Raw genomic sequence first — 27,424 nt, forward strand, 5'->3', positions numbered from 1 at the left:
AGGCAGTTTGCTTCCTTCTGTGAAGCTCAGTTTTCACATCTGAACAATTGCAAGAAATTGATTTATTTTTAAATAAATGTCTGTTTTTGTATTTTTATTATGCCCTTCTTCAATCATCTTGTTATTATCTATTAAAAATCCAGATAGGATAATTATTAAATAAATAAATGCAATCAGACATAAACAGAGTCCTTGTCTTTTAAATTTTTAATTGCTTGTTTTGCCCCAAAATTCTTAGCTATATCTTTTAATACTGTGATTACTGTTTTTAGCTAAGAATTTTAGCACAAGGTAGGCTAGGCTTGAACTTAATCTAAGCAGGAATGTTTGAAGTGTCAAAGAGATCTGATAACATGGCTATTTCACACAGAGAGCATTATTTAAAATTAAAGTTTGAAAACCATTCCTTATATGTTTCTTCATGGCCATTACAATTTTATAAAAGTGCTTTATTCTCTAAAAATTTATTAAAGAATTTTGGTGGCAATGGTTACAAAAATGCTGTCACTGTTAAAGAAGTTACCTCTGAGTGAGATTAACTTTATTATACATCATTACCAAATTGTTATTATTATTTATTTATTTATTTTTGGCTGCATTGGGTCTTCATTAATGTGCGCAGGCTTTCTCTCTAGTTGCATTGAGTGGGGGCTGCACTTTGTTGCAGCGCATGGGCTTCTCGCTGTGGTGGCTTCTGTCTGTTGCGGAGCATGGGCTCTAGGTGCACAGGCTCAAAAGTTGTGGCTCGCGGACTCTAGAGTGCAGGCTCTGTAGTGTGGAGCACGGGTTTAGTTGCTCTGCACCACGTGGAATCTTCCCAGACCAGGGCTCGAACCCGTGTCCCCTGTATTGTCAGGCAGATTCTTAACCACTGCGCCACGAGGGAAGTCCCCCGAACTGTTATTATTAAGCACCTCCTGTGTTAACAGGGCCCAGTGCACCATAGTCGTCTCATTTTGTTTCTATTGCACTTCTGTAACTTTGTGTGGTGGAACTTTTTTTCATGTTCAGTACTCTTTGTAGAATAACTGAGGGCAAGACGAAGGCATGATTTTTTAAAATTCCTACATATTATGATCCTCTGTCTTTTAAAAGTCTTATCTTGCACCTTGCATGGAGAAGTTTCTTTAGAAAAACTGAAGATATACTTTAGTGCTACAACTTTATGTATAAGGAAAATAGAGTATTAGATGTATTTAGTATTATCCATTTGTGAAAATATAACCTGATGCTGCAATTATCATATAGTTATTAACATGACAGAATAAACAGCATTTTCTAAATTGTGATCTATGAAATTTAAAAGATCTAAATCTAGACTTTGTTTTAAATTTTCCTTGCCTTTCCCCCCTTGTTTATTTATTCTTTAAATGTCTTAGCCAAAATACCATTCTATCTTCTTAGAAAATAAACAAAATTGATCTCTAGGGATTGATTTGACAGAGGTTCAAGGATCCGTTAATGTTGACTGTGGCCACCAGTCTCAGTCATGACTGTTAATTGGGTAGTATTGATAGAAATATCAAGATTAAGATAGATGATTCACCAGCTGGGTTGTAATTACAGAATGATATATTGTCTGAAGCATTTCAGAAAACAGCCCTGTTGCTACTTTTTTATCATTGCAATACTTATGTAATATGCTACAACTTGAGTTTTTAGACTGAAAAAGATATCAACATCTGTACTGTGAAGAGAGAGAGTGCTGAAAATAGCATGTCTTCCTCACCAACTCACTAAAGTTGGGGGTTGTGATTTATCTGTTTTACTCATAACCTAGGATCACGTAGTGGCACAAAGAAAAATAGGAAAATTTTCTAAAGATTTCATATGTGAACATTTCCCCTTAGTGTTACTCTGGTCACTGCCTGAGCTCTGCATCCCTAAACCACCATCCCCACCACTATGCTGGCTTGGGAGTTACACAAAACTGTAAGGGTAACTTTTGTTTCTTGAGCTGAATCATAAGGCATTACCCCTCCTCTTGCTCTAGAGTTTCTGACAGATGGTCTAGTTCATAGAATAAAAAACATGTCCATGTCATAGTTAATGGATTTATTGGATATTTGCTGTTAGGATGCTTATCTTCAAAAGGAAATAATCCATTTTTTGGACTACCAAATGAAGTATCAAATCTGTCAAGTGTGTATAAAATAACTAATTGTCTGGAGACATGTAAGAAGAACTCCTACTATTTGACTGAGTTGAACTGTGTGTGGGTATGTCTTCGTGTACGTGTGTGTGTGTGTGTGTGTGTGTGTATGTGATGCGGTGTCTGGTTAGTTCACTGTAAATAATAGCAAGCATTTTCTCTGAGAGGAGATGCATAAACCAAATTAAAAATCATTTTAAAAATAGAAAGCTCAAGGCTTCCCTGGTGGCGCAGTGGTTGCCGATGCAGGGGACACGGGTTCGTGCCCCGGTCCGGGAAGATCCCACATGCCACGGAGCAGCTGGGCCCGTGAGCCATGGCCGCTGAGCCTGCGCATCCGGAGCCTGTGCTCCGCAACGGGAGAGGCCACAACAGTGAGAGGCCCGCGTACCGCAAAAAAAAAAAAAAAAAAAAAAAAATAGAAAGCTCACTACACATAATGCCACTACAGTAACAAAACTATCTTAGATTTGCTACAGATGCTGTAGATTTTCTGGTGCTTGCTCATCTATGTTTCCTATCACTGTGACCAGAGTTCATATATAATTAGTCATTTCTTTGCTGTCTTAATGATTAGCTTTCTGAAGTGTATCACTTTCGGCCAAAGGATGTAGACCAATGACTATTGGGCTCTCATGGATAAAGTTCTCTCTTAGAAAGAGTAGTTGGCAAGATGTTGGCAACGGCACACTCTATGTTCTTCTCTGAGAAGAGAGGAAGGAGTACCTTATCTGTATTTTTATTTTAAAAGGGGTACGTTAATTATTTATTAAGTACATTTGCTAAGAATTATTATATGCTGGGCATCATGTCAAATCCTGGGTATAACAATCCCTGCTTTTAAGGAGATAGAGTTTAGTGAAAAATCAGGACAGCGTGAAATAGTAGGGGAGGTATTCAGGGTTCTCCAGGAGAACACAGCAGGTGGTCTGGTTTCAAGGACCATCAGGAAGTTCAGTGTGGCTGAAGCAGAGTGTGTGAGAAAAGCCAGCCAAAAGCTGAGGGTGGAGAAGCAGCAGGGACTAAGGTGGCAGATATGCAGTTTGGAATTCTATTTTTGGATGATGCTTGGAGAAGAGATTAAAGGAGCAAACATAAAAATAAAGAGACAATTTTAGAGGCTACTGTAGTAACCCCAGGGAGAAGAGATATAACCTGGACTAGGGCAGTTCACAGCAGGAGCAGAGAATATTAGAAGGTAGATTCAAGAGAAATTACAGAAACAGAAGAAAAAATTACCCATATAACACCATGAATAAACAATCAGTATAATTCCCATCAAATATGTTTATATGTATATATATATTTATGTATATACATATATGTATATATAGTCATAAGCATATTTGTGCTTACCACCTACATATTTTTTATTTCGTAGCAGAGACAAAGCAAAACTATAAAGTAGGTGAAATTTTCCTTCATCGCTTTTCAACTTTTTTTTGTTAGGGCTTTTCTCCCTAATTTGAGCTTCTCTTTTCCAGGTGTTCAATATTTTTACTTTGGTGTCGACCCATTCTTACCCAGGTCCTGCCTCCTAAATCCTTTGCTACTTGTGTTCTATTATCAAAGTCAACCTCTTTCTAGAGTAATTTTCTAGATATAGTGGTAGGCAGAATAATGGACTCCCAAAGATATTCACGTCCAGATCCCTGAAACTTGCAAATATGTTACTTTCTGTGGCAAAATAGATTTTGCAGATGTGATTAAGGACCTTGAGATGAGGAGATTATCCTGGGTTATGTGGATTGGCTCAATGTAATCACAGGGTCCTTAAAAGATGGAAGAGGGAGACAGAAGAGTCAGAGAAGGAGATATGAAGGTGAAAACAGAGGTCAGAGAAAGAAAGAGATGTTTGAAGATACACTATTGGCTAGGAAGATGTAGGAAGGGGCCATGAACCAAGGCATGTGGGTGATCTCTACAAGCTGGACAAGGCAAGGGAATGAATTTTCCCCTAGAGCTTCCAGGAGAAATGCAGCCCTGCTAAAACCTTGATTTTAGACTAGTGAAACCCAGTTTGATCTTCTGTCGTCCAGAACTGTAAGTAGTTTGTGTTGTTTTAAGCTGCTAAATTTGTGGTAATTTGTTACAGCAACAACAGGAAACAAATACAGAAATCTATCTGAAAGAAGGAGATTTACTCACATGGAGTTCTATTCAAATGACAAAGTTTAACATATGGTCTTTTCTTTTTTAACTCCAAAGAAAGTCCAAAGACTGTCTAATGTTAAAATTTCAGGAATCAGTCTTCTAGGGAAGATATGTGGGGTTGGGTGCAGGCAGATGAGTGGTGAGCATTTACAATGGGAAGAACTTTCCAGGAGACCTTCACAGTACACAGGTTCCCAGGAATCATCTTTCTTTCTGCAAGTCTCACAGAGACTCACCAACTCAACTGTGCTCAGTGCAAGTTTTTTTTTTTTTCTTCAGTTTTATCAACATATAATTAACATACAGCACTGTATAAGTTTAAGGTGTACAGCGTAATGACTTGACTTACATACCTCATGAAATGATTATCACACTAAGTCTAGTGAACATCCATCATCTCAGGTAGATACAAAATTAAAGAAATAGAAGAAAAAAATATTTTTCTTTGTGATGAGAACTCTTAGGAACCCTTACTCTCTTAAAAACTTTCATCTATAACATAGAGTATTAATTATATTAATTATATTTACCATGTTGTACATTATATCCCTAATACTTTTTTTTAAGTTTTGATTTTATATTGGAGGAGAGTTGATTAACAATGTCGTGATAGTTTCAGGTGTGCAGCAAAGTGATTCAGTTATACATATACAGGTATCTATTCTTTTTCAAATGCTTTTCCCATTTAGGTTGTTGCACGATATTGAGCAGAGTTCTCTATGCTATATAGTAGGTCCTTGTTGGTTCAGTGCAAGTTTTGCATATGAAATTCTTTTGAGCTATAAAGGGTTAAAATTCGTTTGTGCATGTATGTGTATATGTGTGTTTATCCACCGTTTAGCATGAAGGTGGATTCAGATACTTTTTAGAGCATTTTTACATATTCAATTTCACTTTATTTTTAAAGTCAGTACTTTGGATTTTGTATTGGCTCAGATACTTATTTCCAAGGGATTGTACATTCATGTGTCTTTGAATTATGATCTCTCCCAAAAGGGAATTTCCTGCATCTTGAGTAAACAACAGATGTTGAATGTGAGGGAGCTGGGGAGTGGAAGGGGATGCACTCGGAAAGATGAGAGGATATTTCTGCTGGCTGATGGGACTATGAGATTGAATAGATGTTCAGTGAAATGGAAGAAATAGAAGAGCTAGAGTATCACTTGACACTTGCATTGTTTTCAGTTTATCAAAAACACCGTCATCACTTTAGCCTCAGAGACGTGTCTGATGCAAACACCAAAGGTCACTGATCCTCTTTTTTACTCATCAGGGAGAAAAAAAGAAATCGTCACTGCATCATACAGGTCTCTAAACCAAAGGCTTAGGCTCCAAGGATAAAAGAATATAAAGGTATTATTGGAGTGTGAAGAGAAACGTGATCTCTTAGGAGATTGGGGCTTTATAGATTCAAATTTGCCTCTGCAATTATTCCTGACCTGAACGATAGCCAACTCTAACAGATGCAGGTGGAGCTGTCTCTCTGGCTGACTCTCCTAAGTAAATGCTCTGCTGCATTTCTCAGCATCTGAGGCTTACTGGTGAGGTTCCAGGACTCCCTCAGAGCATTCTACTGTGATCCTCCCTGAATATTTCAAAGCATGGAAAAGCGGGACTGGCACCACATCAGGGAGAAGGTGGTGACATCTCGGTATCAAATGACTCTGAAAATGATTACAGAGGGTGAGGGTGGCCAGACAACTTACATTTGTACAGCTCATAAACATATGATCCCACTGGAACTTCACAGCAATGCAAGGATGCCAATGGAGCAGATGATACAAAACCCACTTTAAAGCCTTGGGAACTATGCCTAAAAGATGTTACTTATCTCAGATCACAGACTTAGTAAGTCATAAAGCCAAGAATGGCACCTTGGCCTGATGCCTTGCCCAAAGTTGAATCCCGCTCATCCCGAACTTGTCCTACTTAACAAGTGGTCTGCTGATGCCCTGAAGCCTAAGCATCAGGAGTGCTTTGCAAAAACTTGATGCCTGGGCTCCACCTGAGATCCTTTGGGCATGGAGTTTGGGGCTCTGGATTTTAAATAAGTTCGCCAGGAAGTTCTTTGGCACACCAAAATCTGAGAACTTCTAAGTTTCTGGAGTCTCTTATTTCTCAGAGTGTGGTCTGTGGACCAGCATCAGCATCACCTGGGAGGCTGTTACAAATACAGAACCCCATGACAATTCCAGACCTACTGGACGAAAATCTGCATCATAAGGTTTTCAGAGAGTCAGACACACTGAAGTCTGAGAAGCACTGATAAAACTTGGTGTTAAAGGCCAATGTCTTGTCAAATTGAGGAAAACAGTTGAGATTTAATACATTTGACTTTTGGTTTTCCATGAATGAAGCCCAAGTTAGCTGGTCCTCATTTCTATGTCTGACACAGGAAGGGTCAAAACCTGCATTAGAGGACTTACGCAGTATTTGACCCTACGTATCAGACAAGCTTATGGAAAATGTTGCTCCACTATCCGGACTGCTGAAACAGTAAGGCCCATCAGATATGAAAACTCTAGCTATCTTGTTATCTCTGCATACAGTCTGTTACACAAAACTGAACCCTGAGATAATCCTGATCAGCATTAACAACTGAAACTTGAGGAAGGAGAATTTGAGCAAGTGGAAAATTCTGGAAAGGGGACTCCAGATCGGAATTGAAGTTAGCACCAATACAAGTACCTGTACCTCCTATTCCTGGAGAACTTCTGTTTTCAAAACTACCATAGTGGATAGAAGGCTATCCACTGAAGTTAAAATCCCTGAGGAAAGACTTCTGATAATTGTCACCCACCTTGCAAAATTGACAACTTCTTATCCCTTTGGGAAATTTAATATTTGTTCCAGAAAATCCAAGTGTTTTCCATCTCAGAAAATCCCAGGTTTTAATATCATTTTGGTAATTAGGGTTCATGATGGAGAGAGAAACACAGCAGATTTCCTGAACTGTACATGATTCATATGATAGGTCATCTGTGAAGAGTTATATAAAATCGCCATCAGACTAACACGGCAGGATGTATTCTCTGCTGATGCGGAGTAAAAGGGTATGATTTAAAGGCCCAAAGAAACAAATTGTGTTTCTAGTAGTTCCTAGCAGAGTCTAGGTAGTTTTGACTTTAGCCTGAAATATTCCAATAGAAGAGAGAAATAAATGTACAAAGAAAGAAACTGGTAAAAATACATAGCAGAAAGGGATTCTGAAAAAAATGTTTATTAAGGACAAATATTGATTTAAATACCTGTGTTAAGTTTTCACTTAAAAAAAATTTCCCTTGACTACTGAGCTCCCTAAATCCCAAGATGACCAAGTGAACATATTTCCCAAAGGAATACATGATTTATGTTTAATTTCAAAGAACTTGGTGATTTGAGGTTGCTTTAAATTTAAAGGACAAATATAAAAAATGGAATGGAAGCAGATGCGTTAAATCTATTTTGAGGAAAAAGAATTCCTAACAAGGCAACCAGACTCCAGGACAGCACTAGCACTCCCTTGAAAAGTGAAAGCAGACAGTATTAAACTTTTAAAAGCTTACTTTGAAAGAATGTGGAATTGTTTAATATCATTTTAGTGTGGAGGAAAGAACGAGACTATGCTACATTATTTATCCCAGGATCTTTGAAGGCAGTTTTTTTTCTCAGCTGGCTCATTTTAGTGTTAATGAGAATTAAGCTCATGTATCAGAGAGAGAATAATAAACCTTTAAATGTCAAACCAAAGGAGGTCTTTATTTTTCTACTTACAACTGTGAAGCAGGGAAGATAATTTAAGATATGAAAACCAGAAAAATTACATGAAAATGTATTAATGGGAAACTGGAAGAGGGATGAAATTGCAGAATATTTGAACAAGAAAGGATTTTACCAGCACGTTCAGCCCACAATAGTGAGGGAAATGAATACTCCTTTCAGGAATTGACAACATGGAATTAGAAACTTGCAGTAAAAATATGGAAATGTAGCCCCTTATATTTGTCTTTGTAATGGCAACTGTGAACATTTACACACTAACTTTATCATTATCTGTAATGTTGAGCTGATTGATGGTTTAGAAAGCAAGACTTCTGTCTTGTACATGATACTAAATTAGAAAAAATAATAAGCAAATAATGAAGAGCCATTCAGGGTGCTGCTAAAGGACTTAAACCTTTGCAGCACAATTGTTGAGCCAGCAATAATAAATATGCTTGCAGTTTAGGGTAGAGTAAAATGTTCCTTTTGAAGACAGCAAGAGCAGGTCTCTCAGAGAGTGTCACCAGGTGCCAACCAAAAAGATATCTGAGTTAGAAAAATCGTTCAAACTGAGTGATTCAACAAATTCAACAGAGAAAGAAAAATTATGATTCAAGAATAGAATACACATCTGGGCATAAAGGAATTCTCAGAGAGGCCTGTGTGCAGCTAAACCAGACTTGCTCTGAGCATATAATTTAGGAGAAATTTGGAACATATTCAAACAAATGAGCAGCTTATCTCAGAGAATTAAAGGATGTGCCTTCTCTCTCCCCAGCACCAAGGTTTTGTTACAGCTGTTTCTGTTGTTATTGTGGTTATTCTTAGCATGTATCTACTACGCTTCCTAAATCTGATTACTTTTTTACTTTCTTAATACTTAGGTGGTCTATGACTTTAAGTCATGGAAGGTAGAAAAGTTGAAAGTGTACAACGAGGGTGGAACTTTGAAGAAGAGCCATTCACATAATCACTGATACCCAGATTAAGGCTGATTTACATATCTGCAGGCTTTCTGATCACTTCTGTGATGGGACTGAGGACCACGTGAGGCTTCCTGAAGCTCAAACCATCTGTCATTGGGACCGATATTCCACTATTAGAGATTCAGTCCTTGAAGAATTTTTTGGGTTTTGCAGTTACCCACATGCAGGTAAAAGCTTGTGAGAATGGTGTTTTATGTCATTGTGAGCTCAGTCTTTAGCAAGAGGTCAAAGAACAATTTGTTATATCACAAGCAGGGAATAGGGACAGTCAGAAAATATTTCATAATTTAGTTTATGGCAATTAACTCATGGGTTACTACGTGGATTTAATGGAAAGTTTCCAAAGTGCTACCTCTTTTTCTTTTCTTTTTCCTCTTTACTCATCCTTCTCTGTCTCTTTTTAAGGGCTTTACTGAGAAACTTGTGCTGCCCACCTACAGAAGTGTGCATTGTAAATTACATCAATTATGAAGCACATAAAGCATCTCTATGCTGTACTTTCCTTCTCTGTTTGCTAGTCCCCCCTCTCATGTTTACAAAAGCCCTGTACTCTTAGGCAGCTTGCAGGCCTTACTCTTGCTAACAAGAGAAGATCTAATAGAAAATTCACTGTAAGCTATTAATGATTTATTATGTGGCTCCTGCCATATAGATAAATGTTTCTGCAAAGAAGAGGATAGAGAGAAGATAGAAAGAAAAGGGCAATGGTTAACCAATTGCTTAACCAAACCCAAAGAATCACTAATGGAAACCTTTCAAACATTATGACACTTGTAGGAGGGAGATACTTTTGGGGCTATTGGAGGCTCCCCTAACATTCTTCAAATCATTCTGTTTCTGTGTGAGGCTAACATGGCTTGCATTTAGGAGGAGGTTAACGTGTATGTTACAGGGAGGTCAGGTCAATACTTTATTAAAATTACAGTCATATTTTTCATCTCAGGATAGGTTTTTTCTATAAATCAGCAGTCTTCTCACTCTCAACTCTCAAAAGCAAACTGATTTGGGGGCACAAACACAAGAAATCTCTGAAGAGAAATGTATTCCCCATCTCACACCACAAATTATAAGGCAATACAAAGACAAATAATATAATTTTTAATAAAACTTCTTTTGTATTTTATGTGATAGAATATTTTCCTTTAGCTTGGATGTATGAGGATGTGTCACACTGTAAAGAATATTGATGGGAGAAGATTGTGGGAAGTTAATGTAAGATAAGAACAAAAAATAATTTTGTTCGGAAATTATTCACAATGTTGTTTCAGAGCATGGCAATCTTTTTTTCTTTCCCCTTTTAAGAATTCTGAATTAGGGTGCTGTCAGGAAACAGCACACTTGAACTCAACAACTGAGAGGAATTTGATAAAGGAACCATTTGTAAAAGAGTGGGTGGGGTTTACAAGGTATACTGCAGTACCAAAGGACAAGCAAGGAGGAAATAAGAACGAGAAACTGCGTGGGAAGTTCGGGGGGAGGGACAGATTGGGAGTTTGGGATTGACATGTACACACTGCGATATTTAAAATAAATAACCAACAAGGACCTACTGTATAGCACAGGGAACTCTGCCCAGTACTCTGTAACAACTTAAATGGGAGAAGAATTTTAAAAATAGATGCATGTGTATGTATAACTGAATCACTTTGCTGTATACCTGAAACTGACAGAACATTGTTAATCAACTCTACTCCAATATAAAATAAAAATTTAAAAGAATAAATAAAAAATAAAAAGTATATGTAATACTACCAAAAACAAAGAGAGAAAGAAAAAAGATGGGAAGGGCTATCTGATAGGCCTATGGCCTTCTGCAATGGAAGCAGCCATATGATGGTGACCTAGCAGGAGAGAACAGGAAAAATAAAAACCATAGCCAGCCTCCCTCTCTTCCCATCAAACTAGTTCCTGTCCCTACTTCTCAGCAAAACCAAAGGGAAGCCAAATTTTTATCCAATTTAATTTAACACTTTTCAATTTTTATACCTGGGTTGTTCATTTTACCATCTTCAAGATCAGCCTCATTGAAGCATTTCAGTTTGGTGCTCTCTCTATGTTTTCAGACTATTTCTTCTATTCTCATTTTGTTCTTAGTAATTTCAGAAGATTTTTATTACCCTCCCTTCCACTAACATCATACCATGATGCTAAGTACAGTCATGGTTTATACTGGTAGGTCTCAAATTGGAGCAATATTCTGAGAGCTATTCTTGGATTCCACAACTGTTTTAGAAACTGGGAGGGCTATATTCCATGAAACATGTAATGCTTTCTCAAATTACTATTGTTGAGACTTTACACTACAAAGAGAAAATTGGTTGGAGTCCAAGGAACAGGTAAGTAGAAGAAACATTACTTCAAACTGTAATGTAGCTTGGCCTCCCCTAGTGATACAACAAGAATTAACATTGGAATGTTCACAGCTTTCTTTTCTCCAGAATCCTACGATAGTCATGTTTTGCTTCCTCTCTCTCCTTCTGTAGAGAGAGTGTTCTTAATTGATAAGACAGATATTAGATCCCGTAACATCATATAGTGATAGAGTTGCAGGAGAGAAGAAAGGAAGAGAATACTTGCATGGGAGATGGGTATGAAGGGAAAGCTGGGGTTAATATAATGAAATTGTTTAAAATACCTGGAGTATAAAGAAAGCAGGTAAAGGGGATTCCTAAGGACTATGCATTTAGAGCCTTATCATAATTTTCCATGCAAGCAAATATTTTTGAGTGTTTGTTAGACTCCTTTTAGTTCCCAATCACGCTTCCTCAAACTATGCCACTACTTTGAATCAGGACTATGTAGATACCAAATTTATAAAAATTATTCTTTTGGAGACTGTCAGTCAGGATTCTAGATCTTACATAGGCACATGACCATACTATACTAGAGCTGAGAGATTATTTATCACAATCGCCAAATTGTTGGAACAGTTGTGGAAAGATGAGGGGAGGTTAATTGGCAGAAAGTGGTATCATACCTGAATTGATGGTTATTGGAATGACTAAAGAAAACCATAAAGACCACACTGATATGACTGAAACAATCAAATGAGAATTCACTAAATTAAGAAAGACGTGGTTCAGGAATTGGCCATTTTGGAGTCAGAGAATGGCCATTACTCTTAGAAGAGAATGCCAGGTCTAGCACTAAAACATAGTATGAAATCAAAGTTACAAAGAATGAGGTTCCTGAGGAGACTGACTCACTACCTGGAATGAATGTATGGTAGGCTGGACCATTACCCATAATCAGATGCTACAACTATTAGTAAATATTTGTGAACAAGGGAATATTTTTCTGTCTTTGTGTCCATACTAGAAGAATTACTATGCCATCTGCCAAGAAACAGTATGAAAAGTTTATACTTTCTGAGTTTATACTCAGAAGCACCTAAGTCAACTTCATATGAAAGCAATTTGCAGAAATTAGTAAGAATTAGACTGCTGCTCTGCTGAGCTTGCCTATATCATCTACAGGTGAACTCAACTGAGCTAAGGTGAAAAGGCATCAAATCTATTGACCATCAAGGAACAGGATGAAATTCAATCCTGAGGTGCTAGGGCAAATGTGAGAAGTCAGAAGTCACCCAAGTATTCCCCTATTCCTTGAAAGTTGACACTTGAACTGAAATCCAATTGGGTGAGTGTAAGAAGGTCCACTAGTCTTAATTAAAGGATGCCCCAGAGCCAGGCTCATGGGAAACAGACCCACTAAATGCTACCAGTGAGTCATAAGCAGCATTGCTGTGATTTGTGACACAGTGGGATGTCTAGTAGCTAAATATTCCCATGCAATCTTCCCTCCCTTTAATGAAGGCAAAGCCTTGGAGATGGAGGTGTTAAATGCTACAGCCTCATGTTTGTTTTTGTTTGTTGGAAGATTTTTAATCAGTTTCAATTTCAGTGCTTGTGATTGGTCTGTTTATATTTTCTATTTCTTCCTGGTTGAGTCTCCTGCTTTTCTAACAATTTGTCCATATCTTCCAGGTTTTCCATTTTATTGGCATATAGCTGCTTGTAGTAATCCCTCATGATTCTTTGTATTTCTGCAGTGTCAGTTGTTACTTCTCCTTTTCATTTCTATTGATTTGAGTCGTCTCCCTTTTTTTCTTGATGACTCTGGCTAGTAGTTTATCAATTTTGTTTATCTTCTCAAAGAACCACCTTTTAGTTTTATTGATCTTTGCTATTGCTTCCTTCATTTCTTTTTCATTTATTTCTGATCTGATCTTTACAATTTCTTTCCTTCTGCTAACTTTGGGGTTTTTTTGTTCTTATTTCTCTAAGTGCTTTAGGTGTAAGGTTAGGTTGCTTATGTGAGGTTTTTCTTTTTCCTTGAGGTACGATTGTATAGCTATAAACTTCACTCTTAGAACTGCTTTTGTGCTTCCTATAGGTTTTGGGTCGTCATGTTTTCATTGTCATTCACTTCTAGCTCTTTTATGATTTCCCCTTTGATTTCTTCAGTGATCTCTTGGTTATTTAGATGTGTATTGTTTAGTCTCCATGTGATTTTAGTTTTTACAGATTATTTTTCCCTGTAATTGATATCTAGTCTCATAGCGTTGTTGTCAGAAAAGATACTTGATACGATTTCAATTTTCTTAAATTTACAAAGGTTTGATTTGTGACCCAAGATATGATCTATCCTGGAGAATGTTCCATGAGCACTTGAGAAGAAAGTGTATTCTGTTGTTTTTGGATGGAATGTCCTATAAATTTCAGTTAAGTCCATCTTGTTTAATGTATCATTTAAAGCTTGTGTTTCCTTATTTATTTTCATTTTGGAGGGTCTGTCCATCGCTGAAAGTGGAGTGTTAAAGTCCCCTACTATTATTGTGTTACTGTCAACTTCCCCTTTTACAGCTGTTAGCATTTGCCTTATATATTGAGGTGCTCCTATGTTGAGTGCATATTTACAATTGTTATATCTTCTTCTGGAAATAATCCCTTGATCATTATGTAGGGTCCTTCTTTGTTTCTTGTAATAGTCTTTACTTTAAAGTCTATTTTATCTGATATGAGTATTGCTACTCCAGCTTTCTTTTGATTTCTATTTGCATGGAATATCTTTTTCCATCCCCTCACTTTCAGTCTATATGTGTCCCTAGGTCTGAAGTGGGTCTCTTATCGACAGCATATATATGGGTCTTGTTTTTGTATCCATTCAGCCAGTCTATGTCTTTTGGTTGGAGCATTTAATCCATTTACATTTAAGGTAATTATTGATATGTATGTTCCTATTACCATTTTTTAACTTGTTTTGGGTTTGTTATTGTAGGTCTTTTCCTTCTCTTGTTTCCCGCCTAGAGAAGTTCCTTCAGTATTTGTTGTAAAGCTGGTGTGGTGGTGTGAATTCTCTTACCTTTTGCTTGTCTGTAAAGCTTTTAATTTCTCCATCAAATCTGAATGAGATCCTTTCTGAGTAGAGTAACCTTGGTTGTAGGTTTTTCCCTTTCATCACTTTAAGTATGTCCTGCCACTCCCTTTTGGCTTGCACAGTTTCTGCTGAAAGATCAGCTGTTAATCTTATGGGGATTCCCTTGTATGTTATTTGTTGCTTTTCCCTTGCTGCTTTTAATATTTTTTCTTTGTAGTTAATTTTTGATAATTTGATTAATATGTGTCTTGGTGTGTTTCTCCTTGGATTTATCCTGTATGGCACTCTCTGTGCTTCCTAGACTTGATTGACTCTTTCCTTTCCCATATTAGGGAAGTTTTCAACTATAATCTCTTCAAATATTTTCTCAGACCCTTTCTTTTTCTCTTCTTCTGGGACCCCTATAATTCGAATGCTGGTGCATTTAATGTTGTCCCTGAGGTCTCTGAGACTGTCCTCAATTCTTTTCATTCTTTTTCTTTATTCTGCTCTGCAGCAGTTATTTCCCCTATTTTATTTTCCAGGTCACTTATCCGTTTTTCTGCCTCAGTTATTCTGCTAATGATTCCTTCTAGAGTATTTTTAATTTCATTTATTGTATTGTTCATCATTTTTTGTTTGCTCTCTTGTTCTTCTACGTCCTTATTAAACATTTCTTGTATTTTCTCCATTCTATTTCCAAGATATGGATCATCTCTACTTTCATTATTCTTTATTCTTTTTCAGGTAGACTGCCTGTTTCCTCTTAATTTGTTTGGTCTGGTGCATTTTTACCTTGCTCCTTCATCTGTTGCATATTTCTCTGTCCTCCCATTTTGCTTAACTTACTGTGTTTTTGGTCTCCTTTTCACAGGCTGCAGGTTCGTAGTTCCCATTTCTTTTAGGTGTCTGCCCCCAGTGGGTAAGGTTGATTCAGTGGTTTGTGCAAGGTTCCTGGTGGAGGGGACTGGTGCCTGCGTTCTGGTGTGTGGGGCTGGATCTTGTCTTTCTGGTGGCTGGGCCACATCCAGTGGTGTTTTTTGCATTGTCTGTGTACTTAGTATGATTTTAGGCAGCGTCTCTGCTAATGGGTGTGGTCGTGTTCCTGTCTTGCTAGTTGTTTGACCTGGGGCATACAGCACTGGAGCTTGCTGGCCTTTGGGTGGAGCTGGGTCTTCACATTGACATGGAGATCTCTTGCTGATTGATATTATGTGGAGCTGGGAAGTCTCTGGTAGTCCAGTTTACTGAACGTGGCTCCCTCACCTCAGAGGCTCAGGCCTGACACCAGGCCAGACCACCAAGACCCCATCAGCCACATGGCTCAGAAGATAAGGGAGAAAAAAAGGAAAGGAAAAAAGTTCCAAAAATATAATTAAAATAAAATCATGAAAATAAAAAAATGTTAATTATTAAAATTAAAAAATTAATTAGTAATTTAAAAAAAGAAGAGAACAAACAAACCAATAAATATGTCCACCAGTTTTAGCAAGCACTATACTAAGATAAACATAAAAATCAGAACAAGTCAGTCACAGACAGCAAACCTCAAGTCTACAGTTGCTCCCATAGTCCACAACCTCAATTTGGGTTGATTCATTATCTATTCAGGTATTCCACAGATGCAGGTACATCAAGTTGATTGTGGAGCTTTAATCCACTGCTCCTGAGGCTGCTGGGAGAGATATCCCTTTCTCTTCTTTGTTTGCACAGGTCCCAGGGTTCAGCTTTGGTTTTGGCCCCACCTCTGCATGTAGGTTGTCCTTAGGCTTCTGTTCCTTTTAGGAGGTCTGAGGTCTTCTGCCAGCATTGAGTAGGTGTTCTGTAGTAGTTGTCCCACATGTAGATGTATTTTTGATGTATTTGTGGGGAGGAAGGTGATGTCCATGTCTTACTCCCCTGCTGTCTTGAAGGTCCCACCCCCCCATTCAATATTTTTAAACATTATTTTACAAGAAAACAAGCATTAACACTCCGAAAATATAACAAAATAGACTGAATTTGTATACGAGAGATCAGGGACCCATTTCCAATTATTATTCGTCATTAGTCCTATCATCTAATCAGATGTGTAAATGAACTCAATAATTTACGTTTATTTTTGCACTGCATGTTTCATGCAAAATGTTACTGCAAATAAACAGATTTTCAAATACAAACAAGAATTTGTGTGGGTGAGAGACAGAGGTAGTTATTCAATGTCTCTTTTGAAAGACAAGACAAAAATAATCAGAAAAAGATGCTGCTGATGAAAGTGATGAAAATATAGGGGCTATTTTTATTTTCTTTGTTACAGGAATGCCTCATCATTCTAACACTGCTGAGTACTGAGGGGTTCTTATTAAAACTGTCTTTTAAGCACTAAAACTAAAGAGCAAGTAAACACGAACAAGTATTTTGATGGGAATCTTTCTGGAATGTATTACACACTTCCCTGCCTTCCTAAATGGTATCCACTGAATGTAATCTGACCTTTTTTGGTTTGACTTACATTAATGGCTCTACACTGCTGAGCTTGTACAATTCTTGTTTTGTAGTTGCTCTATCTCTTCCCTTGCTAACAAATGTTACTTCTTTAACAAATAACATGAAGCTGCCTTAAGAGAACCACCTAATACTTCCATTTGTATTTCCTGTGTCCAATTTTCTCTAATCAGGTCAACTCTGTAATAAGCTTTTTTGAGCTTCACACGTTATGTGGTTAATAATGTAAATCATTTGACATTCTGAGGAATAAAGGTCTGAATTTTTGCAAAGTTCTTTTGACAGGCCAGAGGCTGTGCTCTTAATTCTGAATGTATAACTATATTCTGGAATGGTCAGGCTTCCAGGAATCTGGCCCCCACATAAGTGTAGAGCCACAGAACTACTGTAATGCAGAACCAGTAGAAAACAGGAAAAAAATGCTGATTAGCAAACTATGTTTTGTGGATGTTGTGTTAATGGGTAAAATGGAAGAAGTAGTCCAAAAAGAAGCCAGGAATTGGAAAACTTCCAAATGGGCAGAAGTTAACACATGGAATAATGAAATTCAGAAGAGAAAGGAGAGTCTTTTCTATCATGAGAGCTTTCAATATTCAGTATGTATGAGGCTTTTCCCAGGGCAGCTGAATGTGAGTTTTTCTGAATACCCAGCAATTAATACTGAAGGAAAGAGCAAGTAGACTACAAAAGTTCCCCTAAAATGGAAGAGACTAAAAAATTCTAGTAGCTTTACATAAAATAGACATTTCTAACTGTTACATTCTGAAGCCAGTATCAGAGATTTTACAGAAGATCTGTATAAACTCATGAAATGTAATAACCCCACTACTCCAGCCAGAACAAAATTCTTATGTTTTAAGACTGGGTGGGAAGTCAAAGAACTCAGTTCTATTTCCAGAATTACTTTTCTATAGCATGGTACAAGTTATTTACTCTTTCTGGACCTTTTTCTTTCTTCTTCCTTCCTTCCTTCCTTCTTCTCCCTCTCTCCCTCCTCTCTGCCTCCCCCCTTCCCTCCTCTCCTTCCTTCCTTGAAATAGTTGTAAAATGAGGGCATGGAATAGAACACTGCTAAGGCTCCTTTTAGAGCTCAAATAGAAAGTCATCATCTTTCACAACTTTTCTATAATATTGTAAGAAGTTAACCAATATCTCCTTGAAACATTTTTTTTTTTTTTTTTTACTTCCATGGCACATCATTCTCCTAGATTTCCAATTCCTCCTCTGATTGGTTTTTCTTTGCTTTGTCAGCAATTTCTTTTCTGAAAACTTTCAACTATTAATGAGAGTCTCTTTGGGTTAAATTCTGGTACCTCTTTTCTTTAAACTCTAAATTCTATTCCTGGGAAAATTCATTCATTACCATTTTTTGAATTAAAAAATATCTTTGAAATACAATGTAATAAAAGTACATAAAGCATAAATGTATGGTTTTATAGATTAAAGAATAATTATAAAACATACATTCAGTAAACACCACCTAAATCAAGAAATAAAACATTGGGAATAAAAACATGTAAATGTCTATGGTCATAAACCACTGAGTTTTCAGGGTTATTTGCTTTTGCCGCAAATCTGACTGATATAATAAACCCTAAAATTTTTATTTTAAAGTCCCGTTGATAAGTTTTATGGCTATCCTCACAATCATATTTTTCTTGGCATTAATGGGAAGTATTTAATCACTTCCCAGGAATTCATTTTCTGTTACCGTGGAATATTTGAGAAAAAGTATTTTTAAAAATCATGCATGGAATTCAATTTTTATTACATAATTTTCATTCATCTATTATGTTATAATCTGTTAATATAGTAAATTACTTTATTCAATTTTTAAATGTTGAACCAACCTTGCATGTAAACTTACTTTGGTCATGTTGAGTTATTTTTTTCTAAAAAATATTTCTGAATTAATACTGTCAATATCTTGTTTAAGAATTTTAGATTATAAATCAGTGATGCAAGGATGGCTCCATCTCTGTAGCAGCTCTGATCCACTTGACTTCTCATTCTAGAACCCAGGCAGAATGAGTAGTCCCTACCTGGGATACTACATTGTGTGAGAAGAGTGCTGGAGGAAACTTGTGATGCCTCCTACAGCTTTACAAACAATGGAGTAGATGTGGTGGTCATTAAAATCACCCTCATGTTCTGGCCTGAAGCAATACCTTATATAAAAAGCAAGACCATATTTTTGAGAAATAAAATATACACAATAAAAAATAAAGCAATGTAATTTTTAGGAGCAAACATATAGACAAGGGTCATAAACAATGCCTATAGCCTTAGAAATTCATATACGGTGAAAGTTTTGATAATACATAGAAACAATTTAAATTTTAATACAAAGGAGTAAAAACAACCTTAAAATTTTGGTGGTTTGGACATCATCTAGATTTGGAGGACTGCGACTCATACTTGGAACATGCAAAAGGAAGAATATACTTTAATCAAAACAAATAACCAAATACAGAAAAGGTGTATCAGAACTGCAGGTTGAAAAAGTGCATTAGATTTCTATTGCTACATAACAGATTACTCCAAACCATAGAAGCTTAAAACAACAAATATTTATTATCTCATAGTTTCTGGGTCAGGAATCTCGGGGCAGTTTAACTGGGTAGTTTAGGCTCAGAGTGTCTCATGGGATGTAGTTAAGGTGTTGGCCAGGGTTGCAGCTATCTCAAGCTTGACTAGGGGAGAAGCCACTTCCAAACTCACTCACATGGCTTTGACAGGCTTCAGCAGATCTGCTTCAAAACTCACTCACGTGTCCCTCTCCAAAGGGCTGCCTCATATCATGGCAACTGGCTTCCCCCAGAGCAAGTCATCTAAGAGAGAATGAGACTGTGCCCAAGAAGGAAGCCACAGCTTTTTAACCTAATCTCAGAAGGATATCATTAGGGGACATTTCAGAAGCTGCTTGACACAAAAAGTGTGTACATCTCTATGGAAATCCGTAACTCTGAAAATGAATAAGGTACGATTCTGAAAAACAATGAATTGATAAAGGACGACTCTCACTTTTTGTTTTATACACATCTGTATTTTTTGAATTTTTAAAAATGACAATTAGTATTCTAAAGAAAAAGAGTAAAAAAATAAATAATAAATTATCAAGGTGAATTTTAAGGTCTTATCTCATAGTAAGTGAATATTCAGTTTTGTCTCATAATTATATTATTTATCACTATAGGGATTGATAATAATGTGAAAAAATTGGCATTGGCCCAAGATTCTGACTTTCTATGGGCCAGTCCTAATGTAGTTATCCTGGTAGAGGGTAAGTGATAATTTAGATAATAAAGAAGATTGAGCTACAAGGTTAGCTCTCTGGAGTTGAATTAAAACTTCCGTGTCATGGGGATGCAGCCATTAGGTAAAAATGCTTGCTAAAACCTTAACCTGGTGAGGGAGGCCTTTTTGAACATAGGTAATTGTGATAAGAGTAAGTAATTTGGGAGTGTCTTGGTTGAAAGTGAAAGGAAATCCAAATCAAGTTGGTTTTTACAAAAAGGAAATACGTTGCCTCAAATAAGTGAAAATTTCAGAGGCTGAGCTGGTTCCAGGAGCTGTCTGTCAATCATAGAAGGAAACCTGAATAATTCACAACTATGTAGAGACACTCCCAACTGATGGGACAAAGAAGAAACCAGAAGATAAATAGATAATACATTGAGATAAACAAAAACACAATGTACCAAAACTTATGGGATGGAACAAAAGCAGTGTTCTAAAGGAAGTTTGTATCTGTAAGGACCTATATTAAAATAAGACAAAGAATCTGAAATCAATAACCTACGATTCTACCTTAAGAAATTAGAAAAAGAGAGCAAACTACATCCAAAGCAAATAACAGGGAACAAATAATGAAGATTAAAGTGGAGATATATGAAGTAGAGAGTAGAAAAATATAAGAGAAAATTGACAAAATCAAAATTGGTTATTTAAAAGACCAACAAAATTGACAAACCTAAGCAGACTGACCACAAAAAAAAAAGAGGACTCATTTTACTAGAGTCAGAAATGAAAGAGCAAACATTACTACCAACCTTAGAGAAATAGAAAAGATTATAATAGGATACCATGAACAATTATATGCCAACAAATTTAGATTACCTAAATGAGATGGACAAATACCTAGAAACTCAAAAACTACCAAAACTTAATAAGAAATAGGATATCTGAAAACACCTACAGAAAGTAAAGAGAAACAGTCAGTCAAAAAACAAACAAACTAAAATCTCTAACACAGATCTCAATCTCTTCCAAACTTCTATGATCCCACCATTATCCAGATACCAAAGCTAGGCAGTAATATCACAAGAAAAGAACACTACAGACTTATATCCCTTGTGAATATAGATGCAGAAATTCTCAACAAGATACTAGCATTTTGACTCTAGCAGCATCTTAAAAAGATAATATATCATGACCAAGTAGAACTTACTGAAGAATACAAGGTGGTTCAACATACAAAAATCAATCAGTGCAATGTGTCTTGTATTAAACATTGTACTGGAAGACCTAGACTGGGAAATTAGACAGGAAAAAGAAATGAAAGACATTTAGATTGGAAAGTAAGAAGTAAATCTATCTCTGTTCTCAGATAGCATGATCATATGTATGGAAAACCCTAAAGAACTCACCAAAAAATGTGCTAATAAGTTCTGTGAAGTTTCAGGGTAAAGATCAATATACCGAAAAAATCAATTCTCTTTCTACACACTGGCAATTAACAATCTGAAAATGACGTTAAGAAAACGGTTTCATTTACAATATCATAAAAAAGAATAAAATAGTTTAAAAATGTACCAAAATGTGCAAGACATATACAATGGAAAACCTAAAATATTGTTGAAGGAAATTAAAGACAATCCAAATCAGTGGAAAAACATTTTGTACTCATGGATTGGAAATCTTTGGAGTTCAGAGAAGAGGAGGGAGACAGTGGCGTGTTAGAAATATTTGAAGAAATAGTGTCCAAATAGTTTGAAAATTTAGTAAAAAATATAAGTCCACATGTCCTTGAAACTTAAAGAATCTCAACTGGAATAAATACAACTGCATCTAAGCATATCATAGTTCGATTGCTGAAAACCAAAGATTAAAAAAAGCCTAAAAAGCAACTAGAATATTGTCGAAAGCTTTTTCTGCAACTGTTGAGATGATCATATGGCTTTTCTCTTTTAATTTGTTAATATGGTTTATCACATTGATTGATTTGCATATATTGAAGAATCCTGGCACACATATATGGAATCTAAAAAAAAAAAAAAGTTCTGAAGAACCTAGGGGCAGGACTGAAATAAAGATGCAGATGTAGATAATGGACTTAAGGACACAGGGAGGGGGAAGGGTAAGCTGGGATGAAGTGAGAGAGTGGCATGGACCTATATATACGACCAAATGTAAAATAGATAGCTAGTGGGAAGCAGCCACATAGCACAGGGAGATCAGCTTGGTGCTTTGTGAACACCTAGAGGGGTAGGATAGGGCTTGTGGGAGGGAGATGCAAGAGGGAGGAGATATGGGGATATATGTATATGTATAGCTGATTCACTTTGTTATAAACCAGAAACTAACACACCATTGTAAAGCAATTATACTCCAATAAAGATGTTAAAAAAAAAAGCAACTAGAATAATGAAAAGAATTTCTACTGACTTTTATCAGAAACTGTAAGCCAAAAGACAATGGAATGGCATCTTTAAAATGATGTAAGGAAAAAAATTGCTGTTAGTATATAAGTATATATTGCTGTATATAAGTCTATATAGAGTGGAAATATCCTTCAAAAATGTAGGCAAAATTTTCAGGTTGACAAAGGTGAGAATGTGTTTTCAGCAGACCTACACTATAAGAAATATTAAAGAAAGTTCTTTAGTCTAAATGAAAATGATACCAGATAGAAAGATGAAGAAATAAAAAACCAGAAATGGTAAATATGTGAGCGAAAATAAATTTTTTTTCTTATTTTAAAAATTTTTAAGAAGACAGCGGACTGTTCAAACAAAAATAATGACAAAATGTTATCTTGGTGCATTTATAATGTGTGTAGAAGTAAAATTCATGGCAACAATAGTAAAAAGAAAGGAAATAGTATAAATGCAGATATAGTAATAAGAAGTTCTTACGTCATACGGAAATTAGGTGATATTAAGTCAAAAGTTAGGGATGTGTATTTTAACCCTGATAAAATTACTACAATGTAAAATTAAACAATAGAGGATATACAATGGAATAGTTAGAAATACTCAATCCATAAGAAGGCAATAATGGAAGATAAAAAGGAAAAAAAAGCCGATGGGACATATAGAAAACAAGTAGTAAGACAGTAGAACTATACATTAACATATAAATAATTACATTAAAATGGATTAAACACTTTAATGAAAATAAAGAGATCAGATGAGAAATTAAAAGAACAACAACTAGATGGTCTTTACAGGGCATACACTTTAAATGTAAATATGCAGGTTAGTTAGAAGTAAAATGCTGTGGAAATACTAATTATAAGCAAGCTGAGCAAATGAATTAATTTCAGACAAATAGATTTCAAGAAAAGAATTATGGGAGAAAAGAGACATTTTATAATAATAAATGGTCAATTTATTAGGAAGATATGACAAACTTAAGTGAGTATGAACCAAATAAGTATTTTAAATATATTAATCAACAACTTCCAGAACTAAAGAGAGAAATAGACAAGTCTATAAATACAAAGATTTTAAAAGCCTTCTTTCAGTTATTGATAGAATAAGTAAACAAACAAAAAAGAACACTAAACCCAAACACAGTAAAATACACATCCTTTGCAAGTGAACATTAAACATTCACTATGATTGGCCATAAATTAAGTCTAAATAAATTCAAAGGATTAAAAATTTGATTTTATAAAAATGTAAAACTTATCAGAAAATGAATAGGCAAGCTGCATACTAGGAGGAAATACTTGCATAATTTATATCTAAAAACCTGTATCTAGATGATATAAAATACTCCTAAATTCAGTAATAAGAAGAAAACCTCTGAAATGGAGAAAAAAAAAACCTGAATAGACACTTATAAAGAATGATATACATATGGCCAATAGCACATGAAAACATGCTCACCATCATTAATTATCAGGGGTATATGTATGAGATAGCACGTAGAGTGGTATACAATTTAAAAGTCTGACAACACCAAGTATTGATGAGCATACAGAGCAAATGGAACTCTCATGCATGCCAGTGGGAATGTAAAATGGTAGAACCACTTTGGAAAACTGTTTGGAAATGTCTTATAGAGTTAAATGTCTACCCTAACTCTAACCCAGCACTCCTACTCCTATCATTTATTCAACAGAAATAAAAATATATGTCTACAAAAGCACTCGTACAAGAATGTTTACAGAATTTTTATTCATAAAGTCCCCAAACTGGAAATAGTCCAAATATCTACCAGCAGGATTATGAAGAAACATGAGATATTATTCAGCAACCAAAAGAAACAAACAAGATTCTAACAGGACTGCATAGGTAGGGGTGAGGGGTAGGTGGCATGGTAGGGACTGATTCAGTAGTTTTCCAGAGTAAAAATTCTGGAGTGACATATTCTTTATCTTCATAGGTATGTGAGTTCCACAGGTATATGAATTTGTCAAAATTAATTGAACTGCTCTCTGAAAATCTGTACATATCTTTATGAACAATAAAAAAAGAAATGCTTCTAGGGACAAGATATTTACAAATAAATGCAAACTTCTAATTTTTCTCCCTAAGTATAGTTTTTTTCTCTCTCACTTTTAGGGTTACACCAGAGAAAAAACGAAAAATCCAAAACTCCTGGCTAAGAAAATTTAGCAAGTCAGAGACACCTTAGAAATTCAACATTAGTGTTGTGCTCCTTTTGAGTTCCTGTAGTTTTATGCTGCCGAGATGGAGGTTAGGGCTCGTTCAATATACTTTATGATCCAAAAATGCCTAGTTATTGAAGAGCTTCTTACCTTCATCCCCCCAACACCTGCAGAGGCTTATAAATCACTCTATTTGTATCTTTAAAGTTCCTGGTGTGTAAGCAGAAATGAGAAATATTTAAAAGCTCTATGACTTCCCACCTGCTGATTTTGAGAGTACGGAGAATCTTTAATCAAACAAACTGCAATTCTTTAGGGAGAATATTTTATATATATTTTAATAATGTTGAAGCTGTTTCCATGGAATAATCCTATATTTTTTTAAAATTAATGCTGACATTTTGAATTACTCTTCAATATTCGGTGAAAAATTAATTGTTGATGAAACATCCCTTATTAAAACAAAGCCTAGAATCCCTGAGGTTGTTGTCCTGCCAAATGAATCTCTTGATAGGGACAGCCAACTGCCATTTCCACACTGACCCCACGGATTTTTTTCTCCACCTTTTAAAGCTTTCACTTGAGCGTGAATAAAACCACTTCCTCTTGATATTTTCAGTACAACTGAGATAGTCTATAATTTGCAAAAAGATTTTAGTTAAGCTAATAATCAAGAAAAGAGAAAAAAAATCAGAGAATACAGGAAATAAAAACAGCTGATAAAATGCAGGTTTTGAAACCTATTCTTTCTAGTTTGTCCCTATATCTTACCTTTCAAGAAAGAGATTATTTTTCTGCTAATGTCTCACAAATTTTTTCTAGCATCCTTACTGGAGTATCGACTTCTCAATCCTTGGTTGGCAATTTTGTGATGGTCAGTGACATAGTGAAACCAGAAAAACCTGCTGTAAATAATGGCTCTACCAATTTTAAAACATTTTTTTGTTGAGATATAATTATATAACACTGTGTAAGTTTAAGTTGTGCAACATATTGATTTGATACATTTATATATTGCACTATGACTCCCACCATAGCATTAGCTAATACCTTTATCACATCACTTAATTATCATTTCTTTTTTTGTGGTGAGAACATTGAAGATCTAGTCTCCTAGCAACTTTGAAGTATGTAATGCATTAATGGTTTTGCCATGTTATCCTAGACCTAAAAATAAAAGCCAAAACTATGAGTGCTAAAGAAAACATGTGATAATAATATCTTTGCAAAATAGCGTACACAAAGATTTATTAGGACACAGTTTCTTACTTTGTAAAATATAGACATGGAAGACATTAGCATCTATCCCTCATTCTGCATAAAAAGACTCATTCTGATGCAAAGAATCGTCATTTTTATTTGGAAATTCAGCTCCTCTCCATTCTTTACTCATGTCATCTGCATGGAGCCCTATTCACAAGGACTGGGGGTGATTATGTAAAAGAGATTTAAGCCAATCAAGGTGCCCTATGTCTACGTCAATTTGTTCGGGAATGGGCAGGTAACCTAAGCCATGCCAATTAGAGTAAATCTTTATACAGAATTCCCAGAGCAAGAGTTCCTTGAGTATAAAGACTTGAGTATAAAGACTCTACTTTTTTTTTTTTTTTTAAGTTGAATTTGACTGGGTTTGCCAGTCCCATAATCTCTAGCAGCCATTTTGCAGCCACAAGGAAAGAGCCCTCTGGAACGGATGAAATTAGATATGGATGACATTGCTTTATCCTTTGTTTCTAGGAGAGCCTGATGCCAGGCATACCCTTGAATGATTGAATTATTAGAACCAATGTATTCTATTTTTTACTTGAGGCTAATTCACATTGGGTTTTCTATGCAACTGAAAGAATTTGCAGTGATACAAGAAATATTATCTATGACACAAGATTAGTCAGATGTACTGCTGTAAGAACATCTAGAAAATATTTTGTGATAGGTTATATAATGAAATGGAAGAAAGATAGGGTATAAATTCTCTACCACTTATTATTTATGTTATCTTTTATTTTAAATGGTATCAAGCATTTTTATGGCTGAGTAGTATTCCATTGTATATATGTACCACATCTTCTTTAACCATTCCTCTGCTGATGGACATTTAGGTTGTTTTCATGTACACAGGGGTACATGTATTTTTTTGAATTATAGTTTTGTCAGGACATACACCCACAAGTGGGATTGCTAAATCATATGGTAATTCTATTTTTAGTTCTATGGGGAACCTCCATAGTGCCTGCACCAACTTACATTCCCACCAACAGTGTAGGAGGGTTCCCTTTTCTCCACATCTTCTCCAGCACTTGCTATTTGTAAATTTTTTAATGATGGCCATTCTGACTGGTGTGAGGTGGTACCTCATTGTAGTTTCAATTTGTATTTCTGTAATAGTTAGTGATGATGAGCATCTTTTCATGGGCCTATTGGCCATCTGTATGTCTTCTTTGGAGAAATGTCTATTTAGGTCTTCTGCCCATTTTTGGATAGGGTTGTTTGCTTTTTTTGTTGTTGAGTGTTTATATATTTTGGAAATTAAGCCCCTGCCAGTCACATCATTTGCAAATATTTTCTCTCATTCTGTAGGTTGTCTTTTTGTTTTGTTTATGGTTTCCTTTGCTATGCAAAAGTTTGTAAGTTTGATTAGGTCTCATTTGTTTATTTTTGTTTTCATTTCTATTGCCTTGGGAGACTGTGAAAGTCACTGTTAATATAAAT

This window comes from Neophocaena asiaeorientalis, unplaced genomic scaffold (assembly GCF_003031525.2).
Source record: "Neophocaena asiaeorientalis asiaeorientalis breed wild unplaced genomic scaffold, Neophocaena_asiaeorientalis_V1.1 scaffold72, whole genome shotgun sequence".
In the NCBI taxonomy this organism is placed as follows: domain Eukaryota; kingdom Metazoa; phylum Chordata; class Mammalia; order Artiodactyla; family Phocoenidae; genus Neophocaena; species Neophocaena asiaeorientalis.